General features: G+C 37.2%; 1 protein-coding gene across 1 annotated transcript in view; it reads right to left on the reverse strand.

The window, feature by feature from the left end:
- Positions 1 to 23,280, reverse strand: part of SPTBN5 (spectrin beta, non-erythrocytic 5) — a 1,783,454-nt gene that overhangs the window by 694,605 nt on the left and 1,065,569 nt on the right. The gene's annotated exons all lie outside the window — the stretch shown is intronic.

The following is a 23,280-nucleotide window of genomic DNA, read 5'->3' on the forward strand; positions in this document are numbered from 1 at the left end:
CCTCAAGGATGTATTCTTGCCCATTTGTGGATCTCTGTATAGATTAGTAAACCTTCCACTTGATCTTCCTTATCTCCATCTCCTCCTATATGCAGCTGACATGGTCCTCTACTGGTCCGACCACTCCCTAACTTCCTTACAGCAAATCTACAAGCTGACTTCAATTGCATCAGTGAGTGATTACTAAAAATGCATATTAAATACATGCAAAACTAAACTGATGCTTTTTAATAGTAGACAAAAGCTCAGCAGATCCATGAAAACGTTAATGATACATGATCACAACAATTTTCTCTTAGGGCAAGTCTCCTCTTTTGAGTATCATGGTCTCTGATTAGACCCCTTACTCAACTTTTACCCGCATCTTGATAACACACATAAAAATGAATCCCCTGTGCACCTAAATGCCTCCAAAATGATCCTTATATCTTAAATCAAACTCTGATCTTAAAAATCCTTGGAATTATAGACCTATTTCTCTAATCAATCTTGATATGAAGAATTTCACATCAATCCTAGCTAACAGAATTAAACCCATTATCTCATGTATTGTTTCTTCAGAGCAATTATGATTCAGTCAAAATACACAAACTTTTGACCATACCCTCACACTTGATGCCATGATAACCCTCTCTAACCATAACTCCAACCCAGTATATGCCTTGGCCATTGATGCTTCCAAAGCCTTCAACAGACTAAATGTTGAGTTTCTACTATCCATTCTGCCCAGGTTTGATACTCCCCCAGTTTTATATAAGCCATCAAAACGCTCTATTTTAATGCTCACACTATCTTACAAATTAATAAAAATGTGCATTGATATTAAGAACGGGACCAGACAAGGTTGCTCAATGTCCCCTTATTTATTTAATCTATATATTGAACACCTATTTTTACTAATCACTCAAAAACATTCCATCTTATTCCTACTCTCTTCAATACTAAAATTGCCCTATCAGCTTTTGCTGATGATCTAAATCTATATTACTCTCTTCCTAACTTAGATCTACAGAAAATACTGAATTCTATAGATAACTAATCAATATTTTATAGAAATAAATTAAACTTAGAAAAAACAACTATGTTTTCCATTAGCACCATCTGTCAACTGCCATTTATGTTATATCCTCTGAAATCAAAGTTAACCACTCTCTATAGTATCCTTTCACCAAGACCCAAAACAGCTCTACTTAAATAATATCACTAAACTCTGGTCTAATATTCATAAAGTAGCCACAATTAAAATGAATATCCTACCCAGATTTATCTGTGTTTTCAATGCCTCCAACATAACAATCCACAACACATTTTTCAAATCTTTTCACTCTTTTATCTTCAAATTCCTATGGTCCCCCAAATCAACAAGAATTAGTTACAGAAACTTAACTTTTCCCAAAGGCAAGGGTGGCTTAGGTCTGCCTGACTTCAAACTTTATTATGATATTATTAAGAGTAACAGCATAATAGCAATATCTGACAATACCCCAAATTCACCTCACTGGTCCCCCACATGGACAAAGCTAATTTATAATTACATTAAAACATTCAACCTCAACACCAAAGCCCTCCCCTTCCTTAATACTGAAAATTTGAAAAATTCTAAAATATACATATCTATAAAGCACAAAATAACTATCCTTCAAATTATTTTCAAATCCTTAAATTTATTCAATCATTTACACTTTACAACCAATCCATCTCAACCCTAAACTTAAATTGAACAATAAAATGATTAAGTTAGATAAATACCCCCTTCTTAAAGAGATAACTCTATCTGATATATTTCCTTTTAAAAATAATATATCACTGAAATGAGACTTCAAATGACTCTCCCCAAAATTATACAATAATTGTAAGATAAATTATAGACTTCTGCCGTAACATCTTAGTGGACCCAACTTTAACCTCTAATTACATAAAAACCTGCAAAACTATATGGAACTTGCTCTCACTAAAAAGAAAAATGATTTCCAACTCATATAAACATATTCTCTCAATCAAAACTCAAAAGGATATAATTTTCTCAAATTATTGGAAAGACCTAGATCCATCAATTTCACCTAACCAAATCTTCCAGGCCATCCAACTAACCTCAAAACTTATCTCCCTTAAAAAGTTAATTATACCCAACTCATGATATACAACAATGCTTACCTTCCTCCAACCATACTGAACAAAATCTATCCTTCAACTTCTCCCCTTTGTCCCTACCATGACAACTATAAAGCTGATCTATTTCATATTTTTTTGAGCTGTAAATGCTCCCACAAACATTCCTGCTCACTAATAGTTCAACTGGAAAAGATGAGATATGATAAGACAACCGTATCTTGGAAATTTCCTGTATTATATACCCTCTCCCCAATGAACTTTCCAAATTACAGACATGTATCTTAATATCACTTTTTACCCTAATCAACTTTTATATCATACTCAACTTGAAAGACAGATCCCTACTCTCATGGGATGGATTTAAACACCTAGCTATCAAACACTTATTTGCACACAAATATTTAACCTACACAAAATTCCACACTCACTTTATTGAATACTGGGACATACTATTTGACCATATTCTAGCATGAACTTAACAACCTTCCTTCTCTCTTGGACATAAGGTGTATTCGTAAATAGTTATTTATTATGTATGGTTCTATATGTAATTATTGTATTACTGTCTGTTTGTTATCTTCTTTGCTCAAACTGAAAAATATGTTAATAAAAAGGTTTAAAAAAATGAATCCCCTGTTTTTCTGGACACAAACATATCCCCTTTTTTTCCTCATACTCTATCAGATCTGCAATAGGGAAAGGAATCCTACAACCTCAACTCAAATTCAGCCTCCGTCTTATATCAGCTACCACTATTCAAACACTAGAAAACAAAATATATAGACTTATTACATACTTACCAAGTACTGAAAACCACTGTATAACACTAAACAAGGCAAACTGGCTCCAAGTTAATCAAAGAGCAGGCCTGCTCCTAAAATCACAACTGGAAAAAACTCCTACATAAAAATAATATCCCTCCTTTAACTTCAGAACTAATAAGACATACCACCATATACAGCCTCAGAAACTTGAACCATTATGGCCCTAAAACAGAAATCCCACACTCTGTGCTACATATCTCTGACTATGCATTCTCAGTTCTTGAGCTTAAATGGTGAGAGTCTCTCCCACCTGCAATTAAAGACTCATCTGCTTATTGCAAGTTCCATTCTCTACTAAAATCACATTTAGTTAATAAAGCATGATGTACCTGTTACCCCTCAGGTCACATTACATTAGTCTACTTTAGCTACTCCCCATGCTAACTCAACCACTAAGATCATTTGCTCCTTTTTATATCTGTAATATATTTTACTCTAATTTCTAAAATCTTTTGAAGCTATTGAACACACTGTAAATTAATACATAATGGCTGGGGTTGGGGGTTGACATAATGGTTAATGTGCTTGCCTTATAGGTACAGGGTTTGATTCTCACATTTGAGGGAAGTTGGCTAGGCTTAAAATGGCCAGCAAGGGCAGTTAGATTAGTACTTACCTATGAACTATTAAAAGCATTATACTACCATTCTACAATTCTACTGTCACTTATGTATTATTGTACCCTTGCCCATTTTGTATATCAGGTCAGTTTTTGATACTGGGCTGAGACTGAAATTGACCAGAACTGATTGGTGTTCTTCCCTGTTAAACAAATTCAAATAAATAAGTAAATGTTTCTGCAAATGTATTGTCAGTGAAGTCTACAAATATCAACTAGTACAGTATTCTTTGTATGTAAATTGTATGTTAATGCAGCGTTCACTGTAAACTGCATTTTGACTGCAAAGCTTTCCTCCCCAGGACATTGATAAAAAGAGGATATTAATCCTATCAGACTATCCCAGTTCACAAATGAAAATAAACAAATAAATGTTAGATCTGATACACAAAATGGGCAAGATTGGCATAATGGTTAAGGTCTTTACCAACCACATACAAGGTACATGGTTTGATCCTGACCTCCAACCACTGCCGGTTTGAAATTTGCATGTTCTCCCTGTGTCTCTGTGGGATTTCTCCCACCTTTGAAAAACATGCTGAGTGTTTCCATCTCAAACTAACCTAAGAATGGAGCTATGAGCCCTACAAAAGGAAGAGTTGTATAGACCAACTGCTATGGGCATAAATTGTGTTGTACAGTATCCTCAAGACAGGATAACATGGATCATAGATTGTGCCCTATGGCAGGGCTAGTCATGCAACAGTTTAAAAATATGACTCTAGGTGGCCTGATGATGTTGATCATGAAAATGAGCATGGGTATTTGCCACTGAAAAGTGGAGTGAGGACTTTGTCTGCTCCATCCTACTTCAGTGACTCTTAATAATGGTGGGAGGGATGTATATGCCCTTATTGCCCAGCAGCCCTGGGTCACTAAGCTACTGACTTGCCAGTGCCCAGTTGCCAGCTTAGGTTACTTGGGATAGCTCTGTTGAGAGAAAGATGGACATAAAATCAGTCACCCTGCCAAACATGAATTAAGAATTGCCACATTCAGTGCAGGTTCACTGACTGGATGAGGCATAGAAATGAATGACATGATGATAATGAGGAAGCTGTATATCCTATGTATCCAGTTGACAAGCTGGAAGGACAGTGCTGCAAAACCACTTGGCTTGCAATCCAGAGTTTACTACACAGAAAGAGGGCAGGCTAATAGTGGTGTAAGATTTGTTGTGAGGGAGGGACTTCAGAAGATAGTGAGGGAGATCATCACAATTAGTGATAGACTTATAGCAATCACACTCCAATGTAAGGATAGGGCACCATTCATAATCTTAGCCTATGTCCCACAGCAGTCAGAAAAGAGTACATTCAGGCAGCAGCTGCAGGACCTACTAGATGAAACAGGACAACAAGAATTGGTGTTGGTAATGGGTGACCTGAATGCACATATGGGGACAGATAGAACTGGATATGAGGACTGACTAGGTCCACAATGGGTGGGGTAACAGGAATAAATAAGGAGAGGCCATACCAGACTTCTGTCAGGAAAATAGCTTGATGGTAGCCAACACATGGTTCAGAAAGCAAGACAGTCACAAGATCACAAACAAAGTGGCCAGCATGCAACTTGGGTAGACCTTAGTAATTGCAAAGTCATCCCCACTGAAACAGTCACCCACAGCATAAGCCACTGGTGGCCACAATCAGCTGCAAGCAGTGGTCAGAAAAAAGCTCTAGGGTCAAAAGAGACACCAAGATGAAGACCAGAAAGGTGACTAGAGGAAAGTTATACTAGTTCAAGAAATTATTCAGGACTGAAGGACCTCAGGAAAAGAGGAAATATGTGAAGTTAAAGAAGAATGGCAGCACCTCAAATCAGCATAACAGATATGTGGCTGAGTCAGGTACAGAAATAAGGTATGTAAGGAAAGCTGGTGCTGGAATGCAGAAGTCCACCAACTTTGAAGACTCACACTCTTCACTGTCATTTTTAAAAACAAACAAAAAAATTCTAAACAAAACTGAAGATATGGACTGGAACAATAGTACTTTGAAGAGACAAGCAGAAGTAAATACCTGGAAATCCAATGAGAAGAAAAAGAAATTAAAGGACAAATGACTCTTAGCTTTGGTATAATATTGATGTTAACTGTTTAATAACAAATTTCTTTTTCCGTGACAAGGTTTACCAATTCAGTTAATGGACATATAGATGAAATGAAGGAATGAAGGATTCACAACTCTATAAGTAAATAAATGTCACTTTTTCTTTTCCTAAATGTATTGCTAAGCTAATATTCTATATTTTATTTTCCATATTAAATATATGCCTTAGCTTAATAAGTATTAAGAAATGAACTCTATCTACATACATATATATCCTGGTTTTCTTTCTTCATATATGTGCCACATAAATCCTAAAGTGATATCTGGTGACAACATAACATAATAGCAAGTTGCCCTTAGTACACTAAATAATGAACTGAATGTTTATGGTGTTTTTTTTTTTATCTTAATTCATATGTCATGGTTGATTGGAATATGTGAAATGTCGTATGTATGAGATTTGGGTGTGCTTTCTCTAAGAGATGTCAGACTGTTATGATGTTTATGAGTGCTTCTTTACTAATAGAGTGATAAAATAGTGGGTGTATGCAGTGTATATGAAGATGTTTTATTTTTTTCCCTATTTTTTCTTTCTTTTTTCCCTTATATAGTCTTTTATCTGTGATGTTTGGTGCTGGCGTGGATACCTTTTGTATTTTAACACTGGGGTTTCACTTTGAAACCTGACAGTTATTCTTTTGCTGTCCACTCCCCTGCTAGGATGGATATACAAAAGCAAAGAGAACAGAAAGGAAGAGAGTGTACCAAATAGTTATAACAAAAAATAAAACAACAAGAAGTGTTATAGCAGAGGTTCTTAAATAGCAGGGAGCAAATTGGTTTTAACCACTTATACAGCCTTCTTTCTCAGTGTAACATGAATGAAAGTATTTCCCTCTCACGGAGCAGATTCTAATAGAATGTTTCTTTCCCACCCTTTTCTCTGAGGAGACAATTTATACAGAGTTCTTTTGAGTGTGCGTGTGTGTGTGTGTGTGTGTGTGTGTGTGTGTGTGTGTGTGTGTGTGTGTGTGTGTGTGTGTGTGTGTGTGTGTGTGTAATACTGAATAAAATGTTGATCTGATGTTGTCATTTTTCAATTTGTCCTCAACTGTTGGGTTCGGATCTGACCCGAAGGATCCAACTTGGCCGTTGCTAAAGCTCACGGCTACATAGAACTCTTGACCTTCTCCCTTATCCAGGATGCACCAACCCCAGTTACCTCAGATCTTGTTTGCTGCCTCCAGCAAAAGACGTGGTTGTTAGACTCTCAAGCTTAAAGGTGGATAAGTGCATTTTTTGCTCCTAATTTTCTTGTTTTCCAATTGTGTTTTTCTGTTGCCTAGTACTTGCATACAATGTAGGATAATCTTGATAGTATATTTCTCCCAATCCCTTTTTCTTGTCTTCTATGCTCATCGTAGCTCTTAGCAACCTTTGTAGGTAGTTTCCTCTTTTCTTCTTCTTTCCTCTTTTCGTTTAAGAAAATAAACCTTAATAGTCATTTCTGGGTTTTTGACTTTAGTGATCTGAAGTAGAAAGATGTCCACTTAGAGTCTGTTGACAGTTTAAACCTGACAGGTTAAAGTTCAAGTTAGACTTTAAAAAATTAAAGTTACAGTCTTACAGTTTTTTAGAGTGTGTTTGTTGTTATTGTTATTATCTTAGTTGTTAGTGGAAACCATTAGAATTTTGATATTAAGATGTATGAACAAGAGAAGAGCCCAGCAGCTTTAAGAAATGTAGTAAATGTGGTCAGAAAATTATTTTTTCAGATGCTCACACACTTTACGTGTTCTGTTTTAGACCCCTCTCTCTCCAAGGAAATTCCTCCATTTGTCATGCATTTAACCCAAGGGCCCTGGTTGAATGCAAGAACAAATTAATACTGAAGGGATTGCTTCTGTCTTCCTTTAGTGAGGCCTTATCTGGAGCTACAATAGAAAAATCAAAGAAAGTGTCTTCCACTTCTCCAAGCATCTGAACTGCCTCTTCTAAGACTTCAGAGAAGCCCTTAAAAAGATCTTTTTTGGATCCATCAGTTCCCTTAGATCCAAAAAGGAAAAGGCTTATATCTTTGGTTCCAACTTCATCCTCAGATCTGAGAAATATGAAGAAACAATCCTCTACTCTGACTAGTTCTTTGGATCCAAAAAGCTCAAAATTTAAAGATACCGTGGATCAGACATCCTCAGATCTGACACAAAGATTGCTCATGTGGTAATTTTACCAAAAACAAGATACTCCCCCTCAGTGGACCTAGTTCCCCCTAGGGTTACTTCTCCTTTCTTAGACAGGGCAAGATCTCCTTCAGAGCTATCCACTCATTCTTCCAGAAGCCTTAAAAAAGAGGATGTGGAGAGGCTAGTGAGAAACATTCTCCTGGCACAGAGCCAGTCAGTTATCATTTTTGCTCCTACATCCAGTACTCCACCATTACCAATTCCTCTCTGTATTCTTATAAGGCCTTGGAAGTCTTGGATCTGAGTCATCTGGGCCTGTCAGCTTTAGATCCACGCATCCTTTCATCCTCAGATCCAAGGCTTGCTCTGAGCTCTTCAGTTCAGTTGAATCAGGAGAGCTCTTGGAGCCAAGTCTACCTTATCGGGTCTGAAAAGCTTCAGTCAACTCTGAGAGTTTTGGAGCTGTCTCTATGCATTGGAGCCTTGGCAATGGTCAGTTTGGCTCTGACTTCAGCCTCAGGAGGACTGTCCTTGGGGCAGATTAGGACCATAGATCAGAGAATTGCCTTCTCAGATCCAGGGTTCCTTCCCCTGTTGGGGTGGTCCACCTTTGCAGTCATAGAGAGAGCCCTGTCTGCACCCCTGATTTAGATAACACCTACCCTCTTGAATCCTCTGACTACAGCTGTACCATCTTTGCATCTGGAGTGTCAACTCTCCTCTCCACAGGGACAGCCAGTACCAAAACCCCAGGCTTCCCATCAGGTTATCCACACTCCTTCTGATACCTCCCCAGAGTACCCTAAGAAGAAACCATGCAAGAGGAAGCATTTACATTCCTCTGAATTTGTCACTAAAGATACAGATTTTGAAGAGGGCATGGTGTCCCCACGGTCACTTCCTGATGATGTCTTATTCGGAGACATCCTAGAAATCCTGAAACAAAGAGGTGGCTGAAAGCCCAGTGACCCCTCATCAGAGGAACCTGTACTCTTGGAGGTGATTGGTACAGGCCCATCTAGCTCCTAGGTGATCCCACCTGCCAACAAGCTCATTAAATTGATTTCTCAGTGGGCATGGAAGGATCCAGATACCATTAAGCCAATTCCCAGGAAGCCTGATAAAATCATGACAGCTCCAGAGGATAAACAGTTTTGGCCCAAGGGTGTATTTGTTGATTCCATGGTCATGGCGGTGGCCACTAAGAAGGAACTCGCTGAAGAAAGTTCCTCTGTTCAACCCCCCCCCCCCAACAAGGAGTCCAGAGCAATGGACAGATTCAGGAAGCATGTCCCTCAGGGCAGCGGGTTCAGGCATTTCCATTATGAGACATGCCTGGATGCACTTATGTGATTTTGTGGAGCCCTTTAAGTCTTCATTTGTCAATGCTTCTTTTGACAGCATGTCTCTTTTTGGCCCCCAGGTGTGAGAAGACTGGAAAGACCCTTTCTGTCATGGGCGTATGTTTTCCACCCCTCCAAGATCCTTTTCAAGGAATCATCGAGGTGGTGGTAAATGTGGTTCAAAAATATCCCAAGAATCTTTCCAGGATACACATGGACGAAGTTCCCCCAGAGACAGAGGGGGGAACTCAAATGGTAGATGTCACTCTCACAGCAGAGCTGGCCTGCATAACCAAAGGTCCAGAGAATTGTTCTTTGGTAAACCTTTTCAGCACTCCTGAAAGGAGGCCTGAGTGTCCCCTTCTGGAGGCAATAATAGGTCATTTGTCCCTGCAACAGAGAGCCTGGCTAGAAATAACAGTGGATACTTGGGAGCAGAGGATCCTTTCCAAAGGTTATATAATACCATTTTCCCTTTTTCCTCCCAATTCAAGCACATTTCCTGATGTTCCGCTCAGAGGACACAAGCAGCAATTCAAATTCAAAAAGCTGCTAGAAAAAAAGAATCATCCAAGAGGTCCCCCCAGACCAGATAGAATCCATAACTTATTCAAGGTTTTTTTTAGTGCCAAAGAAAACAGGGGACTGGAGACCCATTCTAGGTCTCAGCATTTTAAACAAATCCATTTGAAAGACTAAGTTCCAAATGGTCTCAAGTTAGTCCATTCTTCCATTATTGGCAAAGGACAATTGGATGTACTCGACAGATCTTCAGGATGCATACTATCATATAAAGATGGACAAACAATCCAGAAAATTCTTATGCTTCTGGCTGAGAGCAAGTCACAGCCAGTTCAGGGTTCTGCTCTTTGCTCTCACCACAGACCCCAGGGTGTTAATGTGTGGTGGTAGTAGCAGCTCACTTGAGACTGCAGGGATTATGAGTGTTGAGATACTTAGATGACTGGCTAATCTCCACCCCAACCAGGCATCAGCTCATTATGACAACAGAAAAAATGATCCAGACATGTGTCCTACTAGGAATAACCATAAACTACAAAAAGTCTCATCTAGAACCAAGTCAAAGTCTAGAATTCATAGGAGCACTGCTTGACACAAAATCAACTATAACCTCACTTCTCCTCTCCAGAGTTGAGACAATAAGATCACAAGTGAAAAAAATAGTTTGGAGTACCATAATCTTTGGGATCAATGTCAGCAGCAATAACATTGCTATCCTTAGCCAGATTTCATATGAGAATTATTCAATGGATGCTGGCCTCACAATGTTCAGTACTTCACCTTCCTTTATCTGCTGTGATATGAATCACCAACATATGCAAGAGGGATCTAATGCAGTGGATTCAGTCAGAACAAGGTCTACAAGGCAGTTTATTCATCCCCTCTCAGCCCAAGGTCATTGTGACTACTGATGATTGCAATTCAAACAGACATGTCAGTGATTTGGTACATCAACAAACAAGGAGGAACCAGATCTTATCCCCCCCCCCCCCCGTGTCGAGAAGTGCTCAGGATTTGGCAATGGACAATCTCTTCCAACTGCTTTCTTATAGCAATGCACATTCTGGGGAAGTCCAGTGTGTTGGCAGACAAACTGAGCAGGTACATCCTACTACCTCACGAGTGGGCCTCAACGAGGATGTGGTGGAATTGATTTTCTGACAGTGGGTACAGTCATGCTACAATCTCTTCATATCTCCCCTGAACAACAAGTGCAGCTACTTTGCCCTAATCCCCCACGGGGTATGCTCTTCTCCATAATTGGACCCCTGGTCTGCTTTATGCTTACGCCCAATTCCTTTGCTCTCAAAGTTTCTACAGAGAGCTGCCAGGTTGAAGAGCAAGGTCATCCTCATTGCTCCTTATTGGACTCGACAGATTTGGTTCCCCCTTCCTGTGTCCTCATTTAATTCATCAACCCTGGATTCTGGACCCAACTCCAGATCTGCTATCTCAACCGACAGGCATAATACACCTGGACCTCCCCAGTCTCAAGCTGATAGCTTGGTTTCTCCATTTCCAGTCTTAGCCAGACAAACTATGCTCTCATCACATGTCCACCAGATTTTGTTATCTTCTCTTAAACCATCTACAATGTAACTTTATATTAGTGAATGGAAAAGATTTGTACACTCAGCACTTCAAAATCATGTGGAACCCTTTTCTGCCCCAATTCACAGCATTCTTCAATTTTTGATGCTACATTTTAATCAAGGAGTCTGTTCTTCAACAGTTAAAGTTCTGTTGGCAGCAATTTCTAATTTCCATATTGGATTTGAGGGTTCCTCACTCACTTCTCATAAACTATGTAAAACTATTTATGAGGCAAACTTCTGTTAAGACCTCTGTTTAAAGATCCTACTCCTCCTTCATGAGATCTAAATCTGGTACTGCAAGCCTTGGTTAATCCACCCTTTGAACCTGCACATGACTGTGATCTTAAATTTATTTCTTGGAAAACTTTGTTTTTGGTAACAATTACTTCTGTCAGATGAATTTCAGAAATTCAAGCCTTATCTGTGAAACCCCCATATCTAATTTTTCATAAAGATAGAGTTACATTACAAGCCAATGCATCTTTGTTGCCCAAAATAGTATCAGAGTGTAATATAACCAGTCCATAAAATTACCAGTTTTCTTTCCAAATTATTCAAAGGCGAATATTTATTGCATTTATTGGATGTTCATAGGCAACTGCATTTCTATTTACATAAAACAAAGGACATCAGAAATACAGATCAGTTATTTGTTTCATTTTGTGATGTGAAACTGGGTAAACCAGTGTCCAACGTCACTCTAGTCAGATGGATTACTGGCTGCATCTCTTTTGTTTACAACAAACTGGATATCCCTTTAACAAAGAAATTACATGCTCATTCAACCAGGTCTGTAGCAACTTCCTTAGCTTTTCATTCAAGAGCTTCCATGGATGAAATATGTGCAGCAGCAACTTGGGCTTCCCCCAATGCCTTTATCACTCATTATAAATTGGATTTGGTATCCAGAGGTAGACCATCATTTGGCTCAATGATGCTTTGGAATATCCTTCCTTGAGTCTACTCCTAGATTTAGGTAGCTGGGGACTCTGTTCCATCAGGTGAGGACAGAATGAAAATTGACAATAGCAGATAAAAAGTTATGTACACACCAAAACGTTCCATCTGTGTTGTCCATTTTCATTCTTCCTCAACTCTCCACCCACCAACCCCCATCCTTATATTTTTTTCTGGAAGAGTGAATAGATATGAATAATTTTGTATACTCCAAGCATTATGAAGCTCCAGATATAGCCTTTTCTAGCCTTTCTTCTATGTTTACATTTATGTCTATTTGTATAAGAATTATTTCTTTATGCTATAGCCAGCAAACAAGATCTGAGGTAATTGGGGATGGTGCATTCTGGGGAGGAGAGAAGCTCGAGAGTTCTATGTTGCCATGAGCTTTTACAACAGCCATAAGTTGGATCCAACAGTTTGGATCTGAACCCATCAGTTGAGGAAGAATGAAAATGGACAAGACAGATGGAATGTTATGGTGAGTACATAACTTATTTTTTATGCTTGATTTTAACACACAGATTAAGTGCAAAATAGTAAGAGGGTGTTAATTAACTTGCATTCTCTGTTACATTTACCTCAAAATTACTATTTTAACACTTGTAAAACCTATATTTCTCTGTTTAAGTCATATAATACATTTTATAGTACTGTGGCACCATACACAATATGGAATTCATTTCTTCAATTTAACTTTTATATAAAATATTATATTATTCAAATTACATTCTATTCTATTAATTTAAAGAAGGGAGGATGATCTTGTTTATGCTTGTTGATGGCAGCCCCTTGCTTGGTTCACTTGTTCTACAGATGTGGGTAATAGATATGTATATGTTTATGAGAGTGGTTGCGGTGATGATCTGTGTTGGTTTCTGTGTGGATGTGCTTTTTGAGCAGGAAGTGACGAGGTCAAATACATAACAATATTAGAAACTCATGCTCTGAAAATTAATTGAAAGTCTGATGAATAGTAAAGGAGGGACTAATATGAAAGTAATACCATGTTTTCCACAAGTCAGACAAAATTACACAGTCATTTTGATAAGTTGGGAATATATGTGTGTCTTAAAAAGACTGTAGTGGGTATGTTGCCAACCATATGTTATCCCTCAGTACAAATATAATAATATTATTGGTTATTTTAGACTTCACAGTTAATCTTTTAATATTTTATATCTCATAGTATGTTCTAGTATACAGTATGTTCTAGTGAATATGATATCCTATTTATCGAAGAGACACATTTTAAAAGATAATTGTATATGCACATCCTCACAAAAGACAAAGATTTTTTTAGAGAAGTTTATTAATATCATATGTGTCTGCCATGATATCCAAGCATGTAGAGTCTTGTAGTCAGAACTGAGTTTAAATAGTTAACTAGTTAGTCACATCATCAATAATATATAATAGTATATTAGTAATACAGCATGATTGTTATAAACAACGTTATATGCAATGTATTTTATCTATGTTAATCTCTTTTTCTCAGAACTGAAAGAAATGATTGGAATTATTATAATACTATATAGGCTTTTATAAATAGAATAGAACCAAATGACTACAAAATCTGCTATGCTTTATAGTTTTTAAGTTTTATAGCAAGTAAATGACTATTTATAATCTGAGTATACTAACTCCTTTTAATTTTATTAAGTTAGACCATTCATATATCATAACTTTTGAAGTAGTAGAGTGATGCTAGATATGTATTTGTGGGTAAGTGGTAGTGTCTGAATAGGATTGCTATTATAACCAGGAGTTTTAAACTCGGAGGGGGGGACAGTGCATGTATAATAGTTTACAAATTATTCTTTTTTTTTGTCTACTATTCTTCATAGAAAGTTTACAATTAACAATCTCAATTATCTTATATCTGTGAGTAAGCAGTTCACTAGATATAATAATAGCTTTTCCTGTACCATATTATTTACAAATGTATGGGGGTATTATATGTAATACTTACTTATATTTCCTATTTCAGTAGTATGGCCAATTTGAAAGGCATATCAGTTAATATCAATGGATTAAATAATGGGTGTAAAGGGTTGGTTCATATAGGTAACACCTCTGAGATTTTTGTATGGGACTCTTTAAAAGCATACCTTTTGGCAAAATTACAAGTTGGTATGCACAAAAAAGAAACAATGGGGTCAAGGAACTGACAGATGTACAGGAGAAAATTGATAAGATAAAATTAGATAGTCAAAAAGGAAATAACAATGGAGGAAATAAATAGTGTAAACAGAAGTATTTAGAAAATTTACAACACAAAACTATGATAAATTTAGAAAATATTAAAATAACTAATTATTCCATAAATCCTAAATCCATGGATACACTGGATACTAGAATAAAAACGATAGTTAAATCTAACCACATCAAATAATTATACTCCTCTAGTAGTAAAAAGAAGGTCACTGAAATAGAAGATCTTCTGGATATTTTCAGGTCTTACTTTAATAAGATTAATCAACACAAATGAACAATGGATACATAAGATCTAATTAAAACATTTATGAAAATATACTGAAATAGGCTGTCAGAGGATCAAATAAAAATAACTGATAAAAATAACTGACAAGGCTATATCAATATCTGAATTCAAAATTCAAATTAATAAATTAAAACCCAATAAGGCACTTGGAAATGATGATATAATACCTGAACTATATAAAATGATGACTAAGGATCCTTTGAGTATCTTACTAGAGGTATTGTCAATAGTTAAAGGACTTATGAAGGTACTACCATCCTGGAAATACACCCTAATGTCCCCAATTTTAAAATCTGACAATGACTCAAGACAATGTTCTTCATATAGACTAGTATCATTAATAAATGTAGATTATAAAATATTCATGGCAATCTATGCCTCTAGAATAAAACAATTTCTTTCAATGTTGATACACAATGATCAGACTAGGTTTATAATAAACAGGAATATCAAGAGAATACTATCAATAATTGATTATACTAATAATTCAAGAAAGAGCTAACTTTGGTTAGTCTGGATATCAATACGACATTTGATTCAGTGAATTTGGAGTAGTTACTATAAGTATTGCAGGAATATAGTTGTTCAAACAATTTCATACAATTAATCAAACATTTCTATGAAAATTCCTTTGCATACTGCATAGATCATAATGGAACTCATAAATAAAGACATTGGGGACCTACAGACACTGGATCCTACCCAATTTGGCTTTGTCAAGGGCAGATCCTGCCTCTTGAACTTGGTCGACTTTTTCGAAACAGTCACTAAGGCCATTGATGAGGGTAAGGCAGTTCACACAGCCTACCTTGACCTAGCAAAAGCATTCGACACAATACCCCACTCGGGCATCATAGAAAAGCTCACCAGCTTAGATGTAAACCCATATGTCACAGGATGGGTTGCAAACTGGCTCAAGGACAGAACACACAGGGTTAGAGTTGCTGGTGCCATGTCAGACTCTAAGCTGGTCACGAGCGGTGTCCCACAGGGCTCAGTCCTGGGCCCCCACTTGTTCGGCATTTATTTTTCTGAAGTGCAGGCAAACATAGGGGGATTGTGGCTGACAAAATTTGCAGATGACTGCAAACTGGGCACCATAATTGACACTCCATCAGACACAGACATCCTCCAGAAAGGTCTCATAGAAATGGATAACTGGTGCCAGAGCCATGGCCTTAAGCTAAATGCCAAAAAATGTATAGTCATACCCTTTGGGAAAAACAAGGTAACCCCTAATTACCACATAGGTGGTAATCCATTAAACACGGAAGAAGTTATCAGGGACCTGGGGACCCAAGTTGACAGTAACCTCTCTTTTGACACTCACATTGCCAAAGTGGTTAGGAAGACCTTCTACATTGCCCACCTGATCATGAAGGGATTCACATCCAGATCAGGAGAGGTCATTGTACCCCTGTACTCTTCACTTATCAGACCAATGATTGAGTATAACGCCCCATTCGGAATGTACCTTACCCGACACCTGCAGCAGTTGGAAAGACCCCAAAAGTTCCTCACCAAAAGGATAAAGGGGCTCAAACATATGTCATACGATGCCCAACTGAAGAAACTCCAGCTCTATTCAGTCGCATACCGTCTGCTCAGAGGTGATCTGTGCCTGACATACAAGGCCATGTCCAACCCGGAATTAATGGACATGCTCCACCTCAAAAAATCCAAATCCACCAGAGCCACGAGAGCAAGAGACTTAAACCTCAACACGGATATAAATAGGACATGCTGGAGGGACAGATTCATCACCCAGAGACTCCCTACACTATGGAACAGAATCCCAGTCCATGTGAGGCAGAGCCCCTCACTGACTCTGTTCAAGAGAAATCTTGACGAGTGGATGGGAGATCGTAGGTTTACCCTGTGAATCATCTCTGTATCACTGCTGGACAGAAGCACAGCAAACTAATGGGTATAGTATTCTCATCCTAAGGGGTGGTGAAAGCCACACACACTCTGGCTAGGCTTATAAATGCCCTAGGGCAGATAGCCTAGTATGAACCTATGAACCTATGAACCATACATTAAGATAGGCTCATATACTTCACAATCAATCATGATTACTAAAGGTACTAAATAGGGCTGCCCCTTGTCCCCATTGCTTTTTGCTCTAGTTATGGAACCTTTGAAAATTATATAAGATCAAATAAAAACACCAAAGGCATACTAATAAATAATGATTTAATCCACAAAATACAATTATTTGCAGATTACATCCTATTAACTTTGACTGACTGCAATTCTTCTTGCATTGCAGTATTTCAAGCAATAGAAATATTCCAGAAGAAATCTGGACTTAGTTTTAATGAGAATAAGACTAAAATACTACCTTTTAATTATCATATTAATAGAAGAAATTATTTAAATACATTGTGACAGATGGTAAAATCATTTACTTGTAGATAATCTCATCTGATAATATTAAAGGTACAAAAACCCTTAATTATAATAACTTAACTTTCATAAAACAAACTCTTAATAAATAGAATCTTTTTTTCACTATGGAAGGGAGACACTCCATAATAAAAATGATAATTCCTCCTAAAATTCTATATATAATACAATCTTTATCCATCCCACTCCCCCCCAAAAAATAAAAGAGTATAATGCTTTGTTTCTGAGATTTTTATGGTTTCCAAATAAGCCTTGATTGCCTTTAAACCATCACATTAGAAGCTGGATATCAGGCGGTATTGGTCTTTCAGATTTAGAATTATATTCCTTATCCTCAATTGTTAAGACAATAATTTATCGGTTAAATAACAATTATAATGCCAAATGGAAAGATATTAAGGGAAGTATTTGTTGTAAATCCAGTAATTTAACGAAATCATATAATATTAAAATAGCTGCAAAAAAATGTAAAGGTGTTTAAAAAGACTATTTTATAGAAAAGAAAAACAAACAATTAACTCTTAGTATATTAATATGATAGTAACCTCCTTTAAAAGTTTCATTTTCAGGAACTCTAAATATAAAGCATTCCAATTGCCTATAATTAAAATAATATTAATACATTTAATTTCACAACAATGACTGCATTTAAAGACAAAAAGCTGTTATACTGGTATCAATTACTAGAAAATAGAAAGTTACAAAATGTTGAACATATCATTAATAACTTTGAGTTAAGCAAAGATATGTGGTTAGAAATTCAAAATTGTAGGCAATTATTTGAACATAAAATTAATCTAATGCAACCAATAGTTAGAAATTCTTTCTCCACATTCATTGATTTACTCATTATTCTAATACACCAGAATATAATTGGAGAGGGACATCTATCTAAAATATATAAGGTACTTAAGAAATCATATAAGGTACTTAAGAAATCAACAGTATGACACAGAGAAAGCTATTGGGATTATTTTAGACTTGTTAATAATAACTCCCCAAGTGAAGATGATAAAAAAACAGTACTCCAATCTTCAAAACAAACTACTTCATCACTAAGGTGGATATTCTTTTGGAAGTTCTTACATAAAACCTTTATCACACTGCATAAAGCTGAATTGATGAATAATAAAGACATAGTATGCTGGAGATGTAAACTAAATATAAAATATGACTGACAACATATTGGGATAATATGAATTCTCTCTTACAGTCAGTTTTTAATGATACATTTATGCTGACCAAATCTCTTATTTTATTTAATACAGCTATTCCCACTGGTGTCATGAAAATAAAATTCCCCCTTCCACTGAGTATCTTAACAATAGCAAGAAAAGTCATCATCAAGAACTGGAATAATCAGACGACTCCTACTATCAAGGAATTTGTATACTTGGCAACTATACTTTGTCATCTTAAACTTATCGCAATCAAGACAAGAATATCTGGAATCTCTTCTTCATATAATATATGGTTAAAATTCAAAGAACTGCTGCATAAACAGACTTTAATAATTAATTAACAACTACTCTTATCACATTTCTTTTCTGATTAAAAAACTTTGTATTATAGTAGATGCCACTATCAATAGTTATTTTAGTTGTTGTTTATTATTGTTCTTTTAGATATGCATATTTGTTTTATAATATTTATATTATCATACATTAATATTTTGCTGTTAAAATTTTCAATAAAGGTAATTGAGAAAAAAAAGAATGAAAGAGTGCAGGAAAAAGTTGTAGATAGAAAAGACAGCCTAGAACAGTGTGAAGTAAAAAGAAAACACCGGGCAGCTCGATGCACATCACCACACTTTAATTCACAGTACACAGCACATTAACACTCAACAATACGTTTTCGTTTGAAAAAAGCACTTCATCAGATGTGGGCTGTCCTATAGCTAAAGCCTTTATTTATTTTGCTTTATTGTTTTGCCTGATAAGCTGCTTCTTTCGTGTGGTTATTGGTGGAATCTTGAAGCCGCTGTGAACTTGGTGTTTTATTTTTTTAGATAGAAAAGACAGACCAGGCTAGGAAGGAATATTGTTTGGCTAACAAACAGGCTGAGAGAGGTGTTGTGATAGCAAAGAACAAGGCATCAGAATCACTCTTTGCAACTTCTGGACAGTGACTCAGTAGATGGCACAAAGAAACTCTATCAACTTGCAAGGCAAAGACAGAAAGATTAAGAACAGAGTCAGATACTCCTCATAAGGGATGCCAGCAACAGCCAACTCACCAGTCCACAGGACATCATAATCAGATGGCAGGAGTACTTCCAGCACCTTCTGAATGAAGAAAACTCCACAGAAGCTGTACTGCCCCAGACACTGCCTATCATGAAAGAAGAGGAGGAGGCCACCACAGAAGAAGTAAGAACAGCACTAAGGAAAATGAAGTCAGGGAAAGCACCAGGCTCAGATGAGGTCACAACTCATATGATACAGATGTTGAGTGATGTAGGGGAGAAATGGCTCCTGAGGGTACAGATAGCAATACGGAGAGAAAGCTGTATCCCAGATGACTGGAGAATAAGCATCTTAGTGCCAGAGTACAAGAACAAAAAGGGGCATTCACAACTTTGAGCACTACAGAGGTATCAAACTCCCATAACACTGCATGAAAGTTCTGGAGAGATTGATTGATAAATGAATATGTAGTATAGTACAAAGTAAGATGGGAAATGAGCAGTTTGGATTCAGATCAGGATGTAGCACAACTGACCCAATGTTTGTAGTGAGACAAATACTTGAGAATAAGCTAGGAAAGAGAAAGCATATGATAAGGTTCCAAGACAGCTGATTTGGGCAGTCCTGCAGTGGTTCAAACTCCCAGAAACATTCACAGAATTAGTGCAAGCCACATACAAGGACCTAGTAACTCAAGTACAAACAGTGTTTGATCTTACAGAGCGGTTCCTGTTTGGAGTGGGTGTGCATTAGGGTTCAGCTCTGGGCCTACTGCTATTCATACTGGTGATGGACTACATTAGCAAACAGGTAAGATGGGACAGATGTAAAAATGAAGAACATGGGATGAAACTGAGTACAGATAAGAGAGCTGTAATGGTAGCAAATGGGGGAAATAAGAAAAGCTGAAAATTGAGATAGAAGGGGAAATAGTGGAAAAGGTTAACGGTTTCAAGTATCAGGGAGGGGTGGTTGAAAAAAAGGGAAGGCTGAAACAGGACATCAAAGTTAGACTCATAGGGGCAGCAGCTAACTGGCACAGGGTGTCAGAGGTAGTGTAGGACAGAAGAATGTCAAAGAAGCTGAAAAGTAAGGTGTACAAAACAGTACTGTGACCAGTACTACTGTATGGTATACAAACCTTGGCAAGAAAGACAGAGCAGATGAGGAAGCTAGAGGTGATGAGTTCCTGAGATGCCTGGCAGAATGCACACTGTGGGAAAAACAAAGAAATGAGGACATAAGAGCAGAAGCCAAAATAGCCCCAATTGCAGAAAAGGTACAAAATAACAGATTATGGTAGTTCATTCCCATGTGCAGGAAAGCAGAAGACAATATGGTGAAGAAGATTTGGGACAGACAGGAAGAAGGCAAGAGGAAACAAGGACATCCAGTAAAGATGTGAATGGATTGTATGAGAGAAGACCTGTGACAGTCAGGCATGAGTGTCAAAGAAGGTAGGAGAGTGGCATTAAACAGGGAGTGATTGCAACAAGTGACACAACACCCTGATCCCATGTAGAAAACATGAAAAAGGGGGTTGATGATGATGATTGTAATGATGATGATGATCATCATCATCACCATCATCACAGAGCTGTGCATGGCTTGCTTAGGAATAAGCTTATTCATTTGGAAAGTAATTTTTTTTATGCTTACCAGGCCGGCAATAACTGAAAATATTGCACATCTTCTTCAATATGTATGTGGCAGTATTTGGAGAGAAGAGTTCATTTTTAAAAAAGTGGGGTGGAGTGGCGGTAACAATATAATCCCGTTTCAAAGATAAATTCACCAAAAACTTCACAATCAAAATTAAGCAGTCAAAAAGTAAAATATTCAGAGAGCTATTTTTGAAACGTATACTCAAGAAAAATCGACAAACACACCATTATCCAAATATATCATTGTGGAAGGCAGAATTCTCAGATCCCCAAATGGGACATAACACTCAACACCCTTATAACCCTGCCTTTAAATGCAACACTATTCCTGACCCTAACCATAACCCCAAGCCTGTCTGATTTCAAAGCAGGTATAAAACCACTCAGTGTCAGGTGATGAAACACCACAGTTTCTAGCCTATTAATTAACTGAATGTGGTTCACATTACTGAAACTCTTAGATAGGGATAGAAAAAGTACAGCAGCTATGTCACATATGTCAGGGTATGTTCCAAGATGAGCTATTATACAGATGAAAGCAGCACTGTATAATAACAACCATAAAGTAATTCCATGGTGATAGACTGCATTTAGAAAGAGCGTATAATATCTTGCAACAACATCTGACAGTGCAGCACGAATTCAGAGTTAGGAATGCTAAGGAGAAAACTGAGAACAAACATATAGCTAATACAGAGATACTTTCAGGCCATTCTATAATTATATAAATGTGTATTGAACATCTAATGATTCATGATATCCTATTAAAAAAGACAATGAATTTGCAAATATTATTTACTTATTACATTTGTTAACCGGGTAGTGTCCGACTGGGCCAGAAGCCCGTTTTCAGTGGAGGCCCAGAGAGAAAAGCTCCACAAGCAGTAACAAAGCAAACAGCAATAATAATACAGTAGTTAGTAGTAGTAGGTAGTAGCATACTGGACAATGTGTGCCAGATGAGTTGTTGAGCTGAGGTTGTTAGTAAATATGGTAAAGAGGAGGGGACCAAGAAGGGAACTTTGGGGTCACCCACTGAGATGAGGAGTAGGGGTGAGAGGCTGTTCATTTGGTTGCCTGCTGATGATGGGAAAGATAGCTATGGAACCAGGTTAGGGATGCAGTAGTGAGGCCGTAAGATGCAAGTCTGTCTAGAAGTAGTTGGTCAAAAACAGTGTCAAATGCTTTGGATATGATGACAAAGATGGAAGAGACAGATTGACCTTCATTTAGGAGATGATTAATGGTGTTGGTGAAAGATATTAGAGCTGTACTAGTACTATGTTTAGGTTAAAAGACATGCTGAGAGCTAGACAGCAGATTATTACTAAAAAGGTGGTGAAGGAGCTGGTTGTGGATGCATTTTTCTAATATCTTCTCTGGTAGAACTTCTAAAATCTTCTCTGGTGGAATTTAAAAAACAGTCTAGACTGTTTAATGTTTACTTTACAAGTTACTTTACCATCTGTAAGTATTACTTCTCTGACATACAAAATGAAGTTCCACCACAGACTACTGAATCTTATATTTTACAAGTTACGAATGTATAACATTCGTGACATTTTTTAATGAAAGAAAAAGCAATGTTAATAACATGATTACAATTGCTAGTTACCAAAATGTTAAATAGTTAAATCTACTTATATTTCACATATCCAGACATCAGCATTCTTTTACTGCTACACCAAGCTGGTTTTGTTGCAAATGTTAACACCCTGGATCCTTTTCCTGCTCTGTTCCCACCATTTTCATTTCTCCTACCTAATACCTCCCACCAGGGTTGCTGTAGCTTATGAACTTTCCACTTGTCCGCTGTGGACCTATGTTTCCATTTTTCTGCCATCTTGGTCAGCCTTTCCAACACATTCCTTAGAATTTTTCCCATCCTCCATAGTTAGCCCTGTCTTAGTATCATCAGCAAAACATTGCTCCCGTTATTTATGCCTCTGATATATCTTAAGTAAAAACCCTGAAGACTACCAGAACTCACTACAGCAGTTACTTTTGGAAATTGAAGTTATTTGTTAACTGGGATGAAACTGGAGTACACAGAAATAACCTATGCAACCCCAAACATATGATTCAAGCTCTACACATATAGTAACCAAAATGTGGATTAAACCCTGGACTCAATGGAACTCTGAGACAGAAACCTTAGCCACTATGACATTAGACCAAATACCAGGAATTGGAAACAGCATACTTGTCTTTATCACAGCAATGTATGAACTGAGCCCTTGTGCATCAGTGCATTATCCTGGTCAACCGAAAATAAAGAAATATAAATAAATAAAAATTACATTGCT

This window comes from Protopterus annectens, chromosome 6.part0 (genome assembly GCF_019279795.1).
Source record: "Protopterus annectens isolate FY-2018-M chromosome 6.part0, PAN1.0, whole genome shotgun sequence".
Lineage (NCBI taxonomy): Eukaryota > Metazoa > Chordata > Ceratodontiformes > Protopteridae > Protopterus > Protopterus annectens.